This window comes from Lepisosteus platostomus, unplaced genomic scaffold (assembly GCF_059453375.1).
Source record: "Lepisosteus platostomus isolate fLepPlt1 unplaced genomic scaffold, fLepPlt1.hap1 Scaffold_48_H1, whole genome shotgun sequence".
Lineage (NCBI taxonomy): Eukaryota > Metazoa > Chordata > Actinopteri > Semionotiformes > Lepisosteidae > Lepisosteus > Lepisosteus platostomus.
The window spans coordinates 26,567-42,135 of NW_028291668.1; the positions used below are offsets into that span (position 1 = coordinate 26,567).

The 15,569-nt window shown below is 48.2% G+C and overlaps 7 non-coding genes and 1 pseudogene across 7 annotated transcripts; 3 read left to right on the forward strand and 5 right to left on the reverse strand.

Annotated features, from left to right (window-relative positions):
* Window positions 1-2,449: 2,449 nt before the first annotated feature.
* trnat-agu (transfer RNA threonine (anticodon AGU)) lies at window positions 2,450-2,523 on the reverse strand. Its single transcript has one exon. It is a non-coding gene; the product is annotated as a tRNA-Thr (tRNA).
* Window positions 2,524-4,610: 2,087 nt separating this feature from the next.
* Window positions 4,611-4,682, reverse strand: trnae-uuc (transfer RNA glutamic acid (anticodon UUC)). The gene has a single exon. It is a non-coding gene; the product is annotated as a tRNA-Glu (tRNA).
* Window positions 4,683-5,529: 847 nt separating this feature from the next.
* trnav-aac (transfer RNA valine (anticodon AAC)) lies at window positions 5,530-5,602 on the reverse strand. The gene has a single exon. It is a non-coding gene; the product is annotated as a tRNA-Val (tRNA).
* Window positions 5,603-6,965: 1,363 nt separating this feature from the next.
* trnas-aga (transfer RNA serine (anticodon AGA)) lies at window positions 6,966-7,047 on the forward strand. The gene has a single exon. It is a non-coding gene; the product is annotated as a tRNA-Ser (tRNA).
* An 841-nt stretch (window positions 7,048-7,888) lies between these two features.
* On the forward strand, window positions 7,889-7,962 carry trnai-aau (transfer RNA isoleucine (anticodon AAU)). Its single transcript has one exon. It is a non-coding gene; the product is annotated as a tRNA-Ile (tRNA).
* A 714-nt stretch (window positions 7,963-8,676) lies between these two features.
* On the reverse strand, window positions 8,677-8,758 carry trnas-gcu (transfer RNA serine (anticodon GCU)). Its single transcript has one exon. It is a non-coding gene; the product is annotated as a tRNA-Ser (tRNA).
* A 1,624-nt stretch (window positions 8,759-10,382) lies between these two features.
* trnar-acg (transfer RNA arginine (anticodon ACG)) lies at window positions 10,383-10,455 on the forward strand. Its single transcript has one exon. It is a non-coding gene; the product is annotated as a tRNA-Arg (tRNA).
* A 1,168-nt stretch (window positions 10,456-11,623) lies between these two features.
* LOC148633089 (U1 spliceosomal RNA) lies at window positions 11,624-11,764 on the reverse strand (annotated as a pseudogene).
* Window positions 11,765-15,569: the final 3,805 nt, after the last annotated feature.

A 15,569-nucleotide genomic window follows, 5' to 3' on the forward strand; every position in this document is an offset into this window, starting at 1 on the left:
ACTTTATCATTTGAACGTGAAGCCAGCCTTAAACCCTCTGAGGTGTGTCTGTCTGCCGGCACGTATCTTGTGAAAGGTATTTTTTTTTAACGGAGAGCAACTTTAAAAAGGTATCCGCAGCCACCTCGCAGTCCGTGTTTGATTATAGGAGGAATGCGGCGGCGGCGAGCTCGCATTTGTCGTGCTCGAGTGTTTAAGGCGATGGGATCGAAATGCGTTGGGGACTCCCCGCGCAGGTTCGAAACCTGCCGACTCCGGCGTCTGCCGCATGTCGCCTTGTGCCTGCGCGGCAGAGGCGAAGTGCCGCTTCTCCTTTCCTGGTACTATAACAACGCGAAATCGCTTGGACCTGCTGCCATGGACATCAATTCTTCAGATAACCACACACTTTGCCTTCGCACCTCTGGTGCTCTGCTTATGCCTTTGAAAACCTAATGAATAAAGCTGAAAGAACCGACACGATATGTAGGTGCTGGTAAAGCACGCAGTAAAGAACTGTTAACAGCAAGGGTTTCAGTGGGTTAACTGAGGAGAAGGCGTGATCGCTAATTGTTGACTTTTTATTTGGTGTTAGAAACACTCTTACTGTGCATGACGTGCAACAAATGTAGCCACAGAAATTGCATCACGCTTTCATGTATGCTATTGCAAACACCAACGTTGCCTAGATAGAAAACCGAAATAGCCGTGGGTTTGCTTGCTGGTCTGAAGGATCTCTCTTCGAATCTCTATCATTTGTCAATGGAAGTAAAAGGCGCTGCAATCTGATACGTTCAGAATCAAACCCGCAGCTGTTGTTCGACTTTATTTCTTGACTAATTACAACTGAGTGTCGCATGAGCAGTTACATAAACTTGTCTGGTATATTTGAACACAAATGCCGTTCTTCAATTAAAACTAACAGTACATTGTCAGGGACATTCAGTTCTATACAAACAAGAGACAGACAAGAGAATATTTCTACCGTTCATGTGGACTACGTGTTGACTTACTGATCGGAATAATTGAAAGGTTCGGGCTCATAGCCGATGCAGTGCGTGCTAATTAGAACAGCAACGCTGAGCTCTCAGCACCGTACTGAGCCCAGGTGTTTTTCTAAAGCTGTCAGGTGCAGTTCATTTACATGAAGGAAATCTCTTACTGGGTACGATTACAATGCAGTAAGTAGCACAGACTACTTAGGGAGCAGCCCGATGTGTTTAAAAATGACCCGAGCCAGGTAAGAGTCAAACCTACAATCTCCTGATTCGTAATCAGACGCCTTATCCATTGCGCCACTGGACCTGGTGTAACACTGCAGGACTGTAACCCAGTGAGCTCAGCCCTGCAACTAGTAAAATATTACCCCCGGTCCATTCTTTTCCAAAAGTGAGAAACACCTGTTTTCTACATGTTGTCTGTTTTAAAACCATATCTCTTTAAACCAAACCAAAGAGTTTGTCTTTTGCACTGCTATTCTGATTCATTTCGATTTCAAAGAAAAAAAAAACATTACCTTCCAAAGCATCATAAAATTGTCCCTTCTTCCAGACTCTACTTCTCTCTTGTAGTAGTACAGCAGACCTTTCCAGGTGAGCAGATCACAGAGTCCGAAATGAGCTTCCTCAATCAAGCAAAGTACCTGAACATGACTCTGTCATCATAAAAGCGCCCCTGTAATAAAGAAATTAAATCCGAAATCAAGAGGGCAGTTGCCTACTGAAATACAAGAAGTCATCAATTTTAACCTAGCAACACATTAAAGGCTGCATCTATACAAGTACGATTCTAGAAATGCTCACCAGATTACGTTTTAAGAAGGAACTGTGCCTCAGGTTCCGCCGAGATCTTAACTCGGATGGCAGGATTCAGAGTCCGGAGTGCGGACTGATGGCGCACGGAGGGTCCATATACTGTGGATCCCTCAGTGATCTTCCGCGTATTCAAACCACCAGCGTGTGACTCCCCTGTCCCCGTGACCTCATTGCTCTGCTCTCTCCTCTGTGCAGCCGAGCCCGACTCACGGTAAAGTGAAAAAAAATATGCCCTCAACGTGAGATTTAGTCTGGAGCGAGGATAGATGTTACCTTTTTATCATTGAACAGGATGTATGTGATGTGGCGACTAGGTTCAATTTTGTATCCTCTTTAAAAGATTAAGGACTGGGGTGAGCGTGATTTACCAGCTAAGAACCCGACGTGCGCACCGTTTAAGCTGCATAGACTCGGTCGTTTAACTCTTCTCCATTAGTAGGGTTAAGGTTAAAGAAAAAAACATTGCTGACTTCTTTTTTTTTTGCCAGCCGCTAGCGCTGATTAGCAAGGTTTGTATTTCATGTTTTGCAAGTTGCATCCATTTTAAGAAAAACAAGTCGCGTTAAAGACAGGAAATGAATACTTGCATTTAATTAAGTCTAGCCGTAGGCGGTTGTCCATAATGACCAGTACTGTTCAAGAAGACAGAACAAAGAAGGCACCGCTGGGATTCGAACCCAGGATCTCCTGTTTACTAGACAGGCGCTTTAACCAACTAAGCCACAGTGCCCCGGGAGTGTTGTCCTTTTGCAGCCACTTGGACACACCTTTAGAAAAACATTTTGTTAGGCATTCTGCCTCAGCCTAAACACCTATAGCTTGCAAAGCGCATGCTATTAGACAGGCACCTCTGCAAGACCTTAAGAGTCTCTTAAACTAGTGATAGTAAGGTGTTCCCAATGGGTGATGTTCGGCTTTCAAATCATCTCTCCGTGGAAGCACCGAGATGCAGCTGTTTAAGGCTTAGAAGCAGCTGACTGTTTCACTACCTAGCTGATCACTGTCAGTCAGGGAGCTTAGAGGTGAAAAGCCTGTCTGAGAGACAATTCGCCGTCGATCAGTTCAATATGTTCCGTACCAGCTCGGCGCACCCGAGATCATCTTGGTAGCCGTGTAGCTCAGATGAGTGAGAGCTTGTGTGTATTTACCACCGTGATTGGATGCCGGCCCTTCTCAGGTCACAGTAAACCTTCTGCTCAAAAAAAGTGAGGTAAAACCTCACTCTGCACAGTAAAACCTAAAAAAGTGAGGTTTTATTTAATCTCTGACCAAGGGAAACGTTTCATTTTTTCAAAGAAATGTTTGTTAAAAAATAAAGTCATAGTTCCATGGGATTCAATCATAGACCGTGTGACATGGAAGTCAGGAACCTAACCCACTAAAGCACTACAGAAACATTATCGACAGACAATGTACAGCGTGTACTATTCTTGTGTTGCGGTACATGAATATAATTATATCGTTATTAATTTCTAATTTATAACTTTATTAACTTTATAAATTAACTTTATAAATTTATTAACGTTATTAATTAATTTCACGACGCACAGACAGAGCGTGGGGAGCCGCCGCCTGCAAACACAGCTCCAGGCAGGACTCCGCTCTGCAGGAGCCGCAGAGCAGAGGAGATGGGGGCAGCTTAGCTCCTGTGCAGAGACCTGAGCTGCTGTTGCTGTCGCTGTCTTTTCTGCACTCGGGGTAGGAGTGAATGTTGAGTTGCCCTTAGAAATGAAGCAGAGCACTTCAACGGCACGGGTGTGTGTGTGTGCGCCCTGGTGATTCTGGGAGACAGATCGAACCTGGGCTAAAAGAGAGGAGGCTTAGCCCTCTTCCATTTACTAGTTCAAAGTTGTACAACCCATTTGTATCTGCTAGGCGGCGCAGTCGTCGTGCACAAAGAACGCTTTGAAAAGCGTCAAAGGCAAGTCATTCTGAGTTGGTTGTTTGTGTTTTCCGTTCAGACGCGAAATGCTGAAATGATCTCTCGGCTCCTCGGTTGTCATTTCTGCTCCGTAAAGGAATCACAGCACGCGTCGGCTTCCAGCACGGTGGGTCGGGACACGATGCCGGGGGGTCGGAGAGAGCGATGTCTTCCTCATTAGTATAGGACCTGTCACCTGTCCCCACCTGTCACGCGGGAGACAGGGGTACATCAGGACGCGCATTGAAGTGAAAGCAGGATGCGCTGCGACATGCACTGTGCAGATCCCGCCACACTAAGAGGTGAGTGGGTCTGTTCGATAACAGCGCTAGGCGAATCCCCAATCCCCTTTTGTGCGTGGCGACAAAAGAAGTCTGAAGTCCGTTTCCACCCGGGGACCTTTCGCGTGTGAGGCGAACGTGATAACCACTACACTACGGAAACAGTGGTCAGATGTGCCCAGCGGCCCAGTGCTGAGCTTCGCCAATGCGATTCAGCGGCTTCCAGTGCCTTTATTGGTGTGCGCTGATGGACCGTGCTCTCTCTCCAGAGTCCAGCACGCCTGTCATGGACGGAGCAGGAAAGGCGGCGCCACATTCTACAGCCCTCTCCACGCAATCGACGAAATCGGGCTACTGAAGTGGAGAAAATCGCCTCTCCAGAAAGTGCAAATATCATCTTGGAGAGTATAAATCCTATTGCCAAAGGTCAGCCCTGTCTACCAGAGTAACCCTCCCACCTCCTGCAGCGATGGTCAGCTCGTCTCACACGCGAGAAGTTTCGGCTGGAAACAAGCGCCCCCTCTTCTCGCACGTTTTGCACGTTCGAGTAGTTTTAATGCGGCTCCTTCGTACACGGTGCTGATCTTTTGGAAAGCAGGAGGCAAAATTAACACGTTCTCATACCGGGAGTCGAACCCGGGCCGCCTGGGTGAAAGCCAGGAATCCTAACCGCTAGACCATATGGGAGCACGCAACCCTGCTGTTCCGGGCATCATGCAAGCAAACCACAGAAATATTAGAAAACACGCAAGAGAGTTGTCACTCAGAGTGTCGAAGGGTCGATGTATACTGGGGCTCAGTTGAAATGCAACGTCAGGACTTTTCCGAATTATGTCACACGAAGAGAGCACAGCCTTTTCCGCCCTGCCACGTGTGTATCGGTAACTCGCCGTGATCGTATAGTGGTCAGTACTTTGCGTTGTGGCCGCAACAACCCCAGTTCGAATCCGGGTCACGGCAGAATAGGGGCGTCTGCTTTTACTACTTGCACGAATGAAGGCAAAAAAAAGCCAATCGATGTGAACGAACGGCGCTTTACAGAGGAGTACTGCCTGACTGGATCGTTGATGAACGACAGAGGCCACTCTGACCTCTTCTCGGGTTTCTTCAATTACTTACTAAGGATCTTCTTCACATTCGCCCATGCAGGGGAAGCCAGTTACACCAAAGCAAACGTAGGAAAGTGCAATTCAAGCAGAGACCAGGAGGGACTTGTTTACACCGAGAGTGGTCGGAGAATGGAACAATGCGCCCAGCCCTGTTGGTGGAGCCGATTCTTGATGAGATCTTGGGCTCACTAAGAAGCCCCCGCTGGATGCTAATCTTTCTGCTGTTCTTGCAGGTCCTGCGCTGCTTTTGAGCCGACAAGGCTCGTCCTGGTCTGTCGGCACAACCCACTTGCAAATGATCGGCTCCGTGTACAGACGGAACGTGCGTTTGGTACAAGACTGCATGAAGGCACCGGAAATACATTGGGAACAAATGACCGGTCGCTCAATACCTCTGTGAAGTACAGGAGCATGCAGAACGAGGCTGTTTCCGCCCGGTCTCGAACCGGGGACCTTTCGCGTGTTAGGCGAACGTGATAGCCGCTACACTACGGAAACCTGCAGGGACAGTTGCTGGTGTCTCGCTTGCGTTTCCGGCTGAGAAAGGGAAGCGTCACTTTAGGCAGGGGGCGCTGGAGAGAGGAACAAAGGGCGCGATGAAACAAAATACCGAAACCCTGGATTTTTAGATCTTCAGTCTAACGCTCTCCCAACTGAGCTATTTCGGCGGTGGACAGAGCGCACAGCCACCTGCTCCAGCCTTCCTGTGTTGCGGCATGAGCGCACCAAGAGGAGCGGGAGAGTGTTGCAGGAACGTCACTCAGAAGGAAAGCCACCCAGCTGCGCCCTCTGAGCTCTGTCCAGCGCATCTTCCTCGCATGGACTCCTGCCTGCGACGGGCAGGAAACAATTAGCAAGAACAGAACAACACCCCATGGGTGTCTCATGACCACACCTTAGGTTGTGACACGTGCAGGTGTGAGGGGTTGCCGGGCTACTTTGGAGCAGAGCTTGGGCGGAGGGGGGGCGGGAAAGCAGACAAAGAGGTGACACCTCAAGGTCTGCACGATCACAGCTCTCCGCCGCCCCAGGCTTCCGCTCGATAAGCTGCTGGACACACCCGCCCCTCCTCACACAGACCGTGGAAAAGCCCCCGAGTGGGAGGGCTCTCTCTTCCTCCCAGGAGCTCTTGGACACGACGCACAGACAGGGTGCGGGGAGCTGCCGCCTGCAAACACGGCTCCAGGCAGGACTCCGCTCCGCAGGAGCCGCAGAGCAGAGCAGAGGAGATGGGGGCAGCTTAGCTCCTGTGCAGAGACCTGAGCTGCTGCTGCTGCAGACGCTGTCTTTTCTGCACTCGGGGTAGGAGTGAATGTTGAGTTGCCCTTAGAAATGAAGCAGAGCACTTCAACGGCACAGGTGTGTGTGTGTGCGTGCGCCCTGGTGATTCTGGGAGACAGATCGAACCTGGGCTAAAAGAGAGGAGGCTTAGCCCTCTTCCATTTGCTACTTCAAAGTTGTACAACCCATTTGTATCTGCTAGGCGGCGCAGTCGTCGTGCACAAAGAACGCTTTGAAAAGCGTCCAAAGCAAGTCATTCCGAGTTGGTCGTTTGTGTTTTCCACTAATGTAAGAGCTATTTCAAGTGCGACGTGGTGCGGCTTTTCAAATGCTTGTGGGCATTTCTCTGTTGTTGATTCTTTTTTTGTCTGTAACAAAGTGGCATTTTCATGTCCGGACGGGGAGACTTTATCATTCCGACATGAAGCCACCCTTAAGTCCTCTGAGGCGTGTCTGTCTGCAAGGCTTGTATTTTGGAAATGTTTTTTTGAAACGGAAAACGACTTTGAAATAGGCTTCCGCCGGCGTCTCGCGATCCAGGTAAGATTGTAGCAAGAACGCAGCGGCTGTGGGGCTTGCTGTAGTCGTGGCCGAGTGGTTAAGGCGATGGCCTAGAAATCCATTGGGGTCTCCCCGCGCAGGTTCGAATCCTGCCGACTACGTTATCTGCCTCCAGTCGGTGTGTTTCGGCGCAAGCAAAGAAGTGCGCCTCTTTGCTGTTCCTGGTGGTTTTAAAACGCCCAATCGCTTGTACCCGCTGCCTTGGAAATAAGTTCTTCAGCATCCGCGAATGGCATTTTGCAGCTGGAAGCAGATGTCGATGCACTTTGCACAGAGCACCAAAAAAGCGTCTTTTTTGAAGGCCCAGGCACTGAGCATTGGTGGTTCAGTGGTAGCATTCTCGCCTGCCATGCGGGAGGCTCGGGTTCGATTCCCGGCCAATGCAGTGGCTTTTGCAGCGAGCGGCTCCATCACTTGCATCCCCTTGCAACTCGCAACTGAAAACCCACTGAAGCTAAGCAGGTGTGAGCCAGGTCAGTACCCGAATAAGGGTGAGCTACAGGGAAAAACAAAGCTTCCAGCTGGAAGCGGTGTTAATGGTGCCGGCGGGGGGGCGCTCACCCTGAGGTCTGTGCGGGTCCCAATGCCCCAGTATAGTGACGGAGTTGCTGTGTTGTAAAAGGGCGCTGTCTTTTGGATGAGATGTAAAACCGAGGTCACAGCGTTCTGTGGTCATTCAAAATGACCACCAAAACCTTTGACAAAAGCTCTTGGTAATTGATGGTCTTCAATAATGCTTCTCCTTTAGGTACATTTTAAATCAGCTGAAAAATGCTGTGAAATGGGGGGGCACTTCAGGCCAGTGTAGGATTTGGGTTACAAGAACCATGAAACTGCACGAGAAAGCCCGTACACTGAATTACACGGCTTTCTATTCAAAGGAGGACAAAAGAAATTCCCTGAGTTTGATTTTTTGCAGCACAGAGAGGAGCACTGTCGTGAGGCTGGTTAGCTCAGTTGGTTAGAGTGTGGTGCTAATAACGCCAAGGTCGCGGGTTCGAGCCCCGTACGGGCCAGGTCCTTTTCTCCTCTCTTACCAAAGCTGTTAGGTTCCTTTCCGTGGTGAGAGGGGTTGTCATGCAACGCTGCCACATAGTGCCGACAGACAAGAGTGTTGCGTGAGAAGAGAAAAGTGTTTGAAGATTTAAGAGTGTCTTAGGTGGAGCCAAAATCAAGTGTCACAAATGCAAGTGGTTGGATTTCCAATGTTTAATATGGTAAATCCTTAAGTTTCTTGGCGGTATCCTTTACAGTCCTCTGTTCGGTCGACAAGGGACTGAAGGGGGCAGCTTTCCTCACACATACAGTGCAATGTACTGTAGTGTTCCCCTTCATTGAATTCGCAGTTCTGCATCAGACCTCTAACTCGTTTCCTTAGCTTGGATTTAAGCCACGAAGCAGGCTTCTACTGTATAAGGAATCACAAACTATTTGAGAGGCCACCATCCCAGGGGGAACTGACAAAGTCTATCCCTAAACACCTAGCGCGGTCTCTCGAGAGACTGTCAAAAATCGCTTTCTCCGTTTGCGTTGCAAGTAAGTGAAAACGCGGTCTCAACCCAGAGCCACTTGGCAGCAGCGACACGTAAATACCGTTACTGTTACTGCTCGATACCGACGTTAGCCTACTATACCATGTTCAGCCACCGCTAGAAAATGCACGGCTCTAGAACCGGAGCAAACGACAGGAGGGCCAACGCCGAACGGGCACACGTGTCAGACATGGAGCGCGACGAGAATGGGATTCGAACCCATGCGTGCAGAGCACAATGGATTAGCAGTCCATCGCCTTAACCACTCGGCCACCTCGTCGAGGGATCTGCGCTGTCCGGACATGGGTTGGCGCGCTCCAGATGATCTTTTTCTTTTTTTTCCCCCGTACTCGAGGGTCATTTTCCTGTTCCACATGCGATTTCAACATTTTCCTTGGGAGATGTCAAGCCAGCAAGCCACTGCTGTGGTTCAGTGGCCAGTGTGGAGTTCAGTGGCCCTGTTGTACACAGAAAGCACATTGAGCTCCTTGGACATGAAAAGTTCCAGATAAAAGCCATTTGTCACCCTTTCTCTTGGTGTTGATGTTGCTATTATATGTAAAGGTGGCAACTTGCTCAGCGAGCAGGCGGAGCACACACCGAATGCAGATGTGTCTGAGTGGTGTGTCCAAGTGGCTGTCAAAGGACAGCTCTCCTGGGGCGCCGTGGCTTAGTTGCTTAAGGTGCCTGTCTAGTACACAGGAGACCCTGGCTCCGAATCCCAGCGGTGCCTTTTTTGTTCTGTCTTCTCGAACAGAACTGGTCATTATGGACAACCGCCTACGGCTAGACTTAATTAAATGCAAGCATTCATTTCCTGTCTTGAACAACTTGTTTTTCTTATAATGGATGCAACTTGCAAAACATGAAATACAAACCTTGCTAATCAGCACTCGTGGCTGGCAAAAAAAAAAAGAAGTCAGCAATGTTTTTTTCTTTAACCTTAACCCTTCTAATGGAGAAGAGTTAAACGACCGAGTCTATGCAGCTTAAACGGTGCGCACGTCGGGTTCTTAGCTGAAAGGGTGGTAAATCACGCTCACCCCAGTCCTTAATCTTTTAAAGAGGATACAAAATTGAACCTAGTCGCCACATCACATACATCCTGTTCAACGATAAAAAGGTAACGTCTATCCTCACTCCAGAGTCAATCTCACGTTGAGGGCATATTTTTTTCCACTTTACCATGAGTCGGGCTCGGCTGCACAGAGGCGAGAGCAGAGCAATGAGGTCACGGGGACAGGGGAGTCACACGCTGGCTGTTTGAACACGCGGAAGATCACTGAGGGATCCACAGTATGTGGACCCTCCGTGCGCCATCAGTCCGCACTCCGGACTCTGAATCCTGCCATCCGAGTTAAGATCTCGGCGGAACCTGAGGCGCAGTTCCTTCTTAAAACGTAATCTGGTGAGCATTTCTAGAATCGTACTTGTATAGATGCAGCCTTTAATGTGTTGCTAGGTTAAAATTGATGACTTCTTGAACTTCAGTAGGCAACTGCCCTCTTGATTTCGGATTTAATTTCTTTATTACAGGGGCACTTTTATGAAGACAGAGTCATGTTCAGGTACTTTGCTTGATGGAGGAAGCTCATTTCGGACTCTGTGACCTGCTCACCTGGAAAGGTCTGCTGTACTACTACAAGAGAGAAGTAGAGTCTGGAAGAAGGGACAATTTTATGATGCTTTGGAAGATAATGTTTTTTTTTTCTTTGAAATCGAAATGAATCAGAATATCAGTGCAAAAGACAGACTCTTGGTTTGGTTTAAAGAGATATGGTTTTAAAACAGACAAAATGTAGAAAACAGGTGTTTCTCACTTTTGGAAAAGAATGGACCGGGGATAATATTTTACTAGTTGCAGTGCTGATCTCACTGGGTTACAGTCCTGCAGTGTCACACCGGGGCCAGTGGCGCAATGGATAACGCGTCTGACTACGGATCAGGAGATTGCAGGTTCGACTCCTGCCTGGCTCGGGTCGTTTTTAAACGCATCGGGCTACTCCCTAATTAGTCTGTGCTACTTACTGCATTGTAATCGTACCCAGTAAGAGATTTCCTTCATGTAAATGAACTGCACCTGACAGCTTTAGAAAAACACCTGGCCTCAGTACGGTGCTGAGAGCTCAGCGTTGCTGTTCTAATTAGCACGCACTGCATCGGCTATGAGCCTGAACTTTTCAATTATTCCGATCAGTAAGTCAACACGTAGTCCACATGAACGGTAGAAATATTCTCTTGTCTGTCTCTTGTTTGTATAGAACTGAATGTCCCTGACAATGTACTGTTAGTTTTAATTGAAGAACGGCATTTGTGTTCAAATATACCAGACAAGTTTATGTAACTGCTCATGCGACACTCAGATGTAATTAGTCAAGAAATAAAGTCGAACAACAGCTGCGGGTTTGATTCTGAATGTATGAGATTGCAGTGCCTTTTACTTCCATTGACAAATGATAGAGATTCGAAGAGAGATCCTTCAGACCAGCAAGCAAACCCACGGCTATTTCGGTTTTCTATCTAGGCAACGTTGGTGTCTGCAATAGCATACGTTGGTGCCGTAGGCTTTGGGAGGAAAACCTGCAGGATGGAAAGGTGATCTATAGCCTCATCTCTAGAGATGTTTTGTTGCTGTGGCATGTGTGTGACCCATATTAAAAAAAAAATATCGAAGCTGCCTCTAAATCTGCAAATGAAGATGAGTCGATATACCACTTGTTTTTCGTATAACTAGACATATATTCATTTGTTACTGATTTCATTCATTGAGCACGGGTACAATAGAGGTACAGCAATTCACTGTTTGACATGTCTGGTACAGAACCTACAGAACCTAGCAATTAAAAAAAGGGGTGAAACTGTCTTTAGACTCAGCATACAGTACCGAGGCCACCCATGACCAAATAAAGGCTAACCTCGATAATCAGCCTAAAGAACGCAGACTACAGCAAAACGACTGACTTTGAAAAGGGAATGAACGTCCGGAAGGAGTAGTGGAACTAGCTTGAGATGCTTCTCCGGACCCCTAACTAAAAGCCACCGAGAACCAGCAGCGGCGTCGACTCCTTTCGAACCGGGATCCTTCCGCAGCCACGCAGTTCGTGGTGTCCTAACCCTCCCGTATCTGATTTTGGACCATGCACATCAGGGGAGAGCACGAACGCAGTCCCCCACTACCAGAAATTATGCAGTCGAGATTCCCACATTTGGGGAATTCGCAGGGGTCAGCACAGCCGGAGTGCAACGGCCGAGCCTCGCCCTGGGTGAACCGATTCGATTTCGATTTTTAAGAACTTTATTTTCTTTTCACAAAAAAATACAGGACATCACAAATCAGAAAGCTTTACATTAATATACATACTTAAAACAGTATATATGATCACATCTCATTACATTTTGACACGGTAACAGTTACATAGCAACAATTTTCTTTTTTTCTGGTGCAAATCACATTCTTTACTTAAACATGATAATGTTTTTCACAGTTTCTTGAGATATTGACCTATGCTCTCTATTTCCCACAGATTTTCTGCTTCCTCCCTCCCTTCTCTCCACAGATCTCTGAGGTAATAGTTCTCTCGGGTGATGAACAGGGCCAGGCTACCTGCTGCCTTGACTGGGACCTCGATGCCTTTGAACAGCCCCATGTTCCTCACTCTCCACAGGGCGTCTTTCCCACTGTTCACCACGGCCCAGATCCTGTCAAACACGTCGGGAGGAAGTTTGACAGGAGAGATGCCGTATATGACGAAAGCAGCGGTCAGGGTAAATTGGGGCAAGAGAGCCTGCAACCAATCTTCAAACTGTGCCCAGAAGGCCTTAGCAAAAAAACAGGACCACAGGAGATGGGTCACAGTCTCCTCCTCGCCGCAGCCCACCCTAACGCAGCGAGGGCTGGGGGTGAGGCCCCTACGGTACAAGAAAGTTCGTACCGGTAAGCACTGGTGGAAGACACTCCAGGCTAAATCTCTGTTAATGTTGCACAGAAATTTAGAGGATGTGTGTCTCCACACCTTCCTTGTTTGGGCTGATGTTAAAATGCTCACAGGGGTCTGCCTATTGTTCTGGGGTGCAACGAAATCTTCCAGTTTTTGGACGCTGACATCTCGGAGGGGAATATGGCCAATTGGGTGAGATCTTAGAAAACTTTTAACTGTCCCATAAATTGCAGGGCATGTGTCAGAGAGTGGGACGTCCAGCTTGGGTCTGACACCCCACACTCTGAACTCCTCCCTACCTACCCAGAGCCTGGAAAAATAAGTCCAGGTACGCGCTGCAGGTGCTGTTGCAAAGCCTCTCAGCACAGAGGCCAGGAAAATGCACAGCAGCTTCGTAGCAATATCTGGGACAGACTTCCCCCCTGAGGGTAGCGGCCTGTACATTATTTCCCTTCTGAGTCTTTCCTGCTTCCCACCCCATAGAAATTGAAACATCAATCTCCTCAGCACCGCTGCAACACGGTGTGGGATTGGGAAGGTAGAAGCCAGAAAATTCAAGACAGGCAAGAGCTCGGCTTTGATGACCAGCACCTTCCCTGTCATGGTGAGGTCTCGGTCCTTCCATTGCATCAGTTTTTTGTTTAAGATTGGCAATTTGTTCTGCCAATTTACTGTTCCCATCTCTTCTCCAAAATACACCCCCAGGACCTTAATTCTCTTCTCTTGCAGCCTGAGATCATGTCCTTCTTTTGGCTCCCTCCAGTTCTGATAAAAAATCTCACTCTTAGATTTGTTAATTTTTGCGGATGAAGCCAAAGAGAAACGATCACAGCACTGCAGAGCTCTGCTAATTGAGGCATTGTCAGAGAGGAGCAGGGTGACGTCATCCATGTATAGAGATGTCTTTACCTCTCCTCCCCCACTTCCAGGCACTGGTATCCGATTAATGGCCTGATCCTGGCGCAAGGCACAGGCTAAGGGCTCCATAGCCAAAACGAATAACAAGGGGGATAATGGGCAGGCCTGCCTCACCTCTGAACAGACTTCAAAGGGGCGTGATCTATTGCCATTAACCATTACTCTGCTGTTGCTACCTGTGTACAGCAGGTTAATCCACTTTCTCATGATGGGGCCAAAATTCATGTGCTCAAGTACCGATGTTAAGTACTGCCGGTTTAGGCGGTCAAAGGCCTTTTCTAGGTCTACACCTAAAATGCACAGAGGGAGGGAGCGATCCTCTGAGTACAGACAAACATCCCTCAACAAGGCCAGGTTGTCGCTCATCAGGCGTCCTGCTATCCCACAAGTCTGTTCTTTCCCTACCAGTGAGGCCACTACATTTTGTAGGCGCAGGATCTTAGTGTCCACGCCTAAGAGGCTGAGGGGTCTCCAGTTCTTTATGTCATTCTTTGCTCCTTTCTTAAACAAGAGAGAGATAGTGCCTTCTCTTAAGGAGTCAGGCAGCAATTCTGTCTTATAGCTTTCCTCGAATAGGAGCAGTAGCGGATCCTGAAGCAGATCCCAAAAGGTGCAATAAAATTCTTTAGGGAGCCCGTCAGCACCCGGAGTTTTCCCCTTCTGTAAGCTCTCCATAGCCTGTCTCAGCTCTTCTACTGTCAAATCCCTCTCAAGTACTTCCCTATCTTCTTCACTCAAAACGTTTTCTAGCTTTGAGGTAAAAAAATGAATTTCTTCATCCTTTACCTCTGTAGAGCTGTACAGTCTTGAGTAGAAGGCCTCGGTGCAGGAGAGGATAGCACTCGGCTCTGTTCTCTCTCGTCCCTCCTCATCAACTACACTTTCCATGACAGACTTGGAGCCTACCACTTTCCTGAAAAAGAAGCGAGTACACTTCTCATTTTCTTCCAAGAACTGCACTCTGCTTCTTAACAGCACTCCTCGACTACTTTCTTCGGCTATGCTCCGGATGTCCTTTTTTAAAAGGGTGATATCCTCGAGCACATCGAAGCCACTGTGCAGCATCGTGTAGAGACGCTGCAGCTGCCTCTGTTTCCTGGCTAGCACTCCTCTCCGTCTGGCAGCAGCCTTCCTTCCCTCAGCCATGAAAAAGGCCTTTGTCCTCACCTTCACCTCCTCCCACCACTCTCCTACTGACCCGTACAGACACTGCAAGGACAGCCACTGTGATAGTTTCTCCTTGTAGCGGGATACAACCCCCTCGTTCTCTAGCAGCTTTGTGTTGAGTTTCCAGAGGCCTGGGCCAAAGACAGTCCCGCCCTGGAGTTCCACTCTACACCCTAAAGCCTGATGATCTGAGAAGAAGACAGGCTGAAGAGTGACCCCAACAACTTTCACTCTCTCTGAGACAAAGCAATAGTCAATTCTGGAGCTGCTATTCCTCCCTGACCATGTATATCCTGCTGTTGTGGGATATATACATCTATATGTGTCTGAGAGTTTAAAGTCTTGAACTAAGTTTTGCAGGGCCAGTGAGCTGGAATCCAATTTTATCGGAGAGCTAGACTGCCTGTCTGTGTGCTCTAAGATACAATTAAAATCCCCTCCCACTATCACGTCTGTGCTACTTAACAATAGGGGAGAGAGTGCCTTGAGTAGCTCCACCCTTCCTCCCACATCAGTAGGACAATACACATTGATTAGCCGCAGGTTAACGGTCCCCCATTCCACATCCACACACAGCAACCTGCCATCTATGACCCTCTGAATACTTTTCAATTTGAAAGCCCATCCTTTGAAAAGAATGGCCACGCCAGAGGCTCTGTTGTTATTGTCCCCTGACCAAACAGAAGGCCCTTTATCCCACCTATCTTCAAAGCTTTTATACCTCTCTTGATAGGCTAAAGCACACTCCTGCAACATCAACACATCTCCCTCTCTCTGCTGGAGGTAATCAAAGACAGACTGGCATTTCACTCTGTCATTGATACCTCTGGTGTTAAGAGAAATTATGTTTAGAGCCATATTACATAAGAAAGTGGAACCAGTCTTTACAAAACACATTTCTCTTCGGTCTCACCTGTTACCTTCTTCTTTTTCTTTTTCTTCTTACCAATTTCCTGCCAGCCATCCTCTGAATGAGCCTTCATCAGGGTGGCAGCAGTAAAAGCGTTCACGGAGTCCATTTCAAGGAAGGGGGTAGAGGGAGGGGTGGAGGGGTTCCAGCTGTCCCCA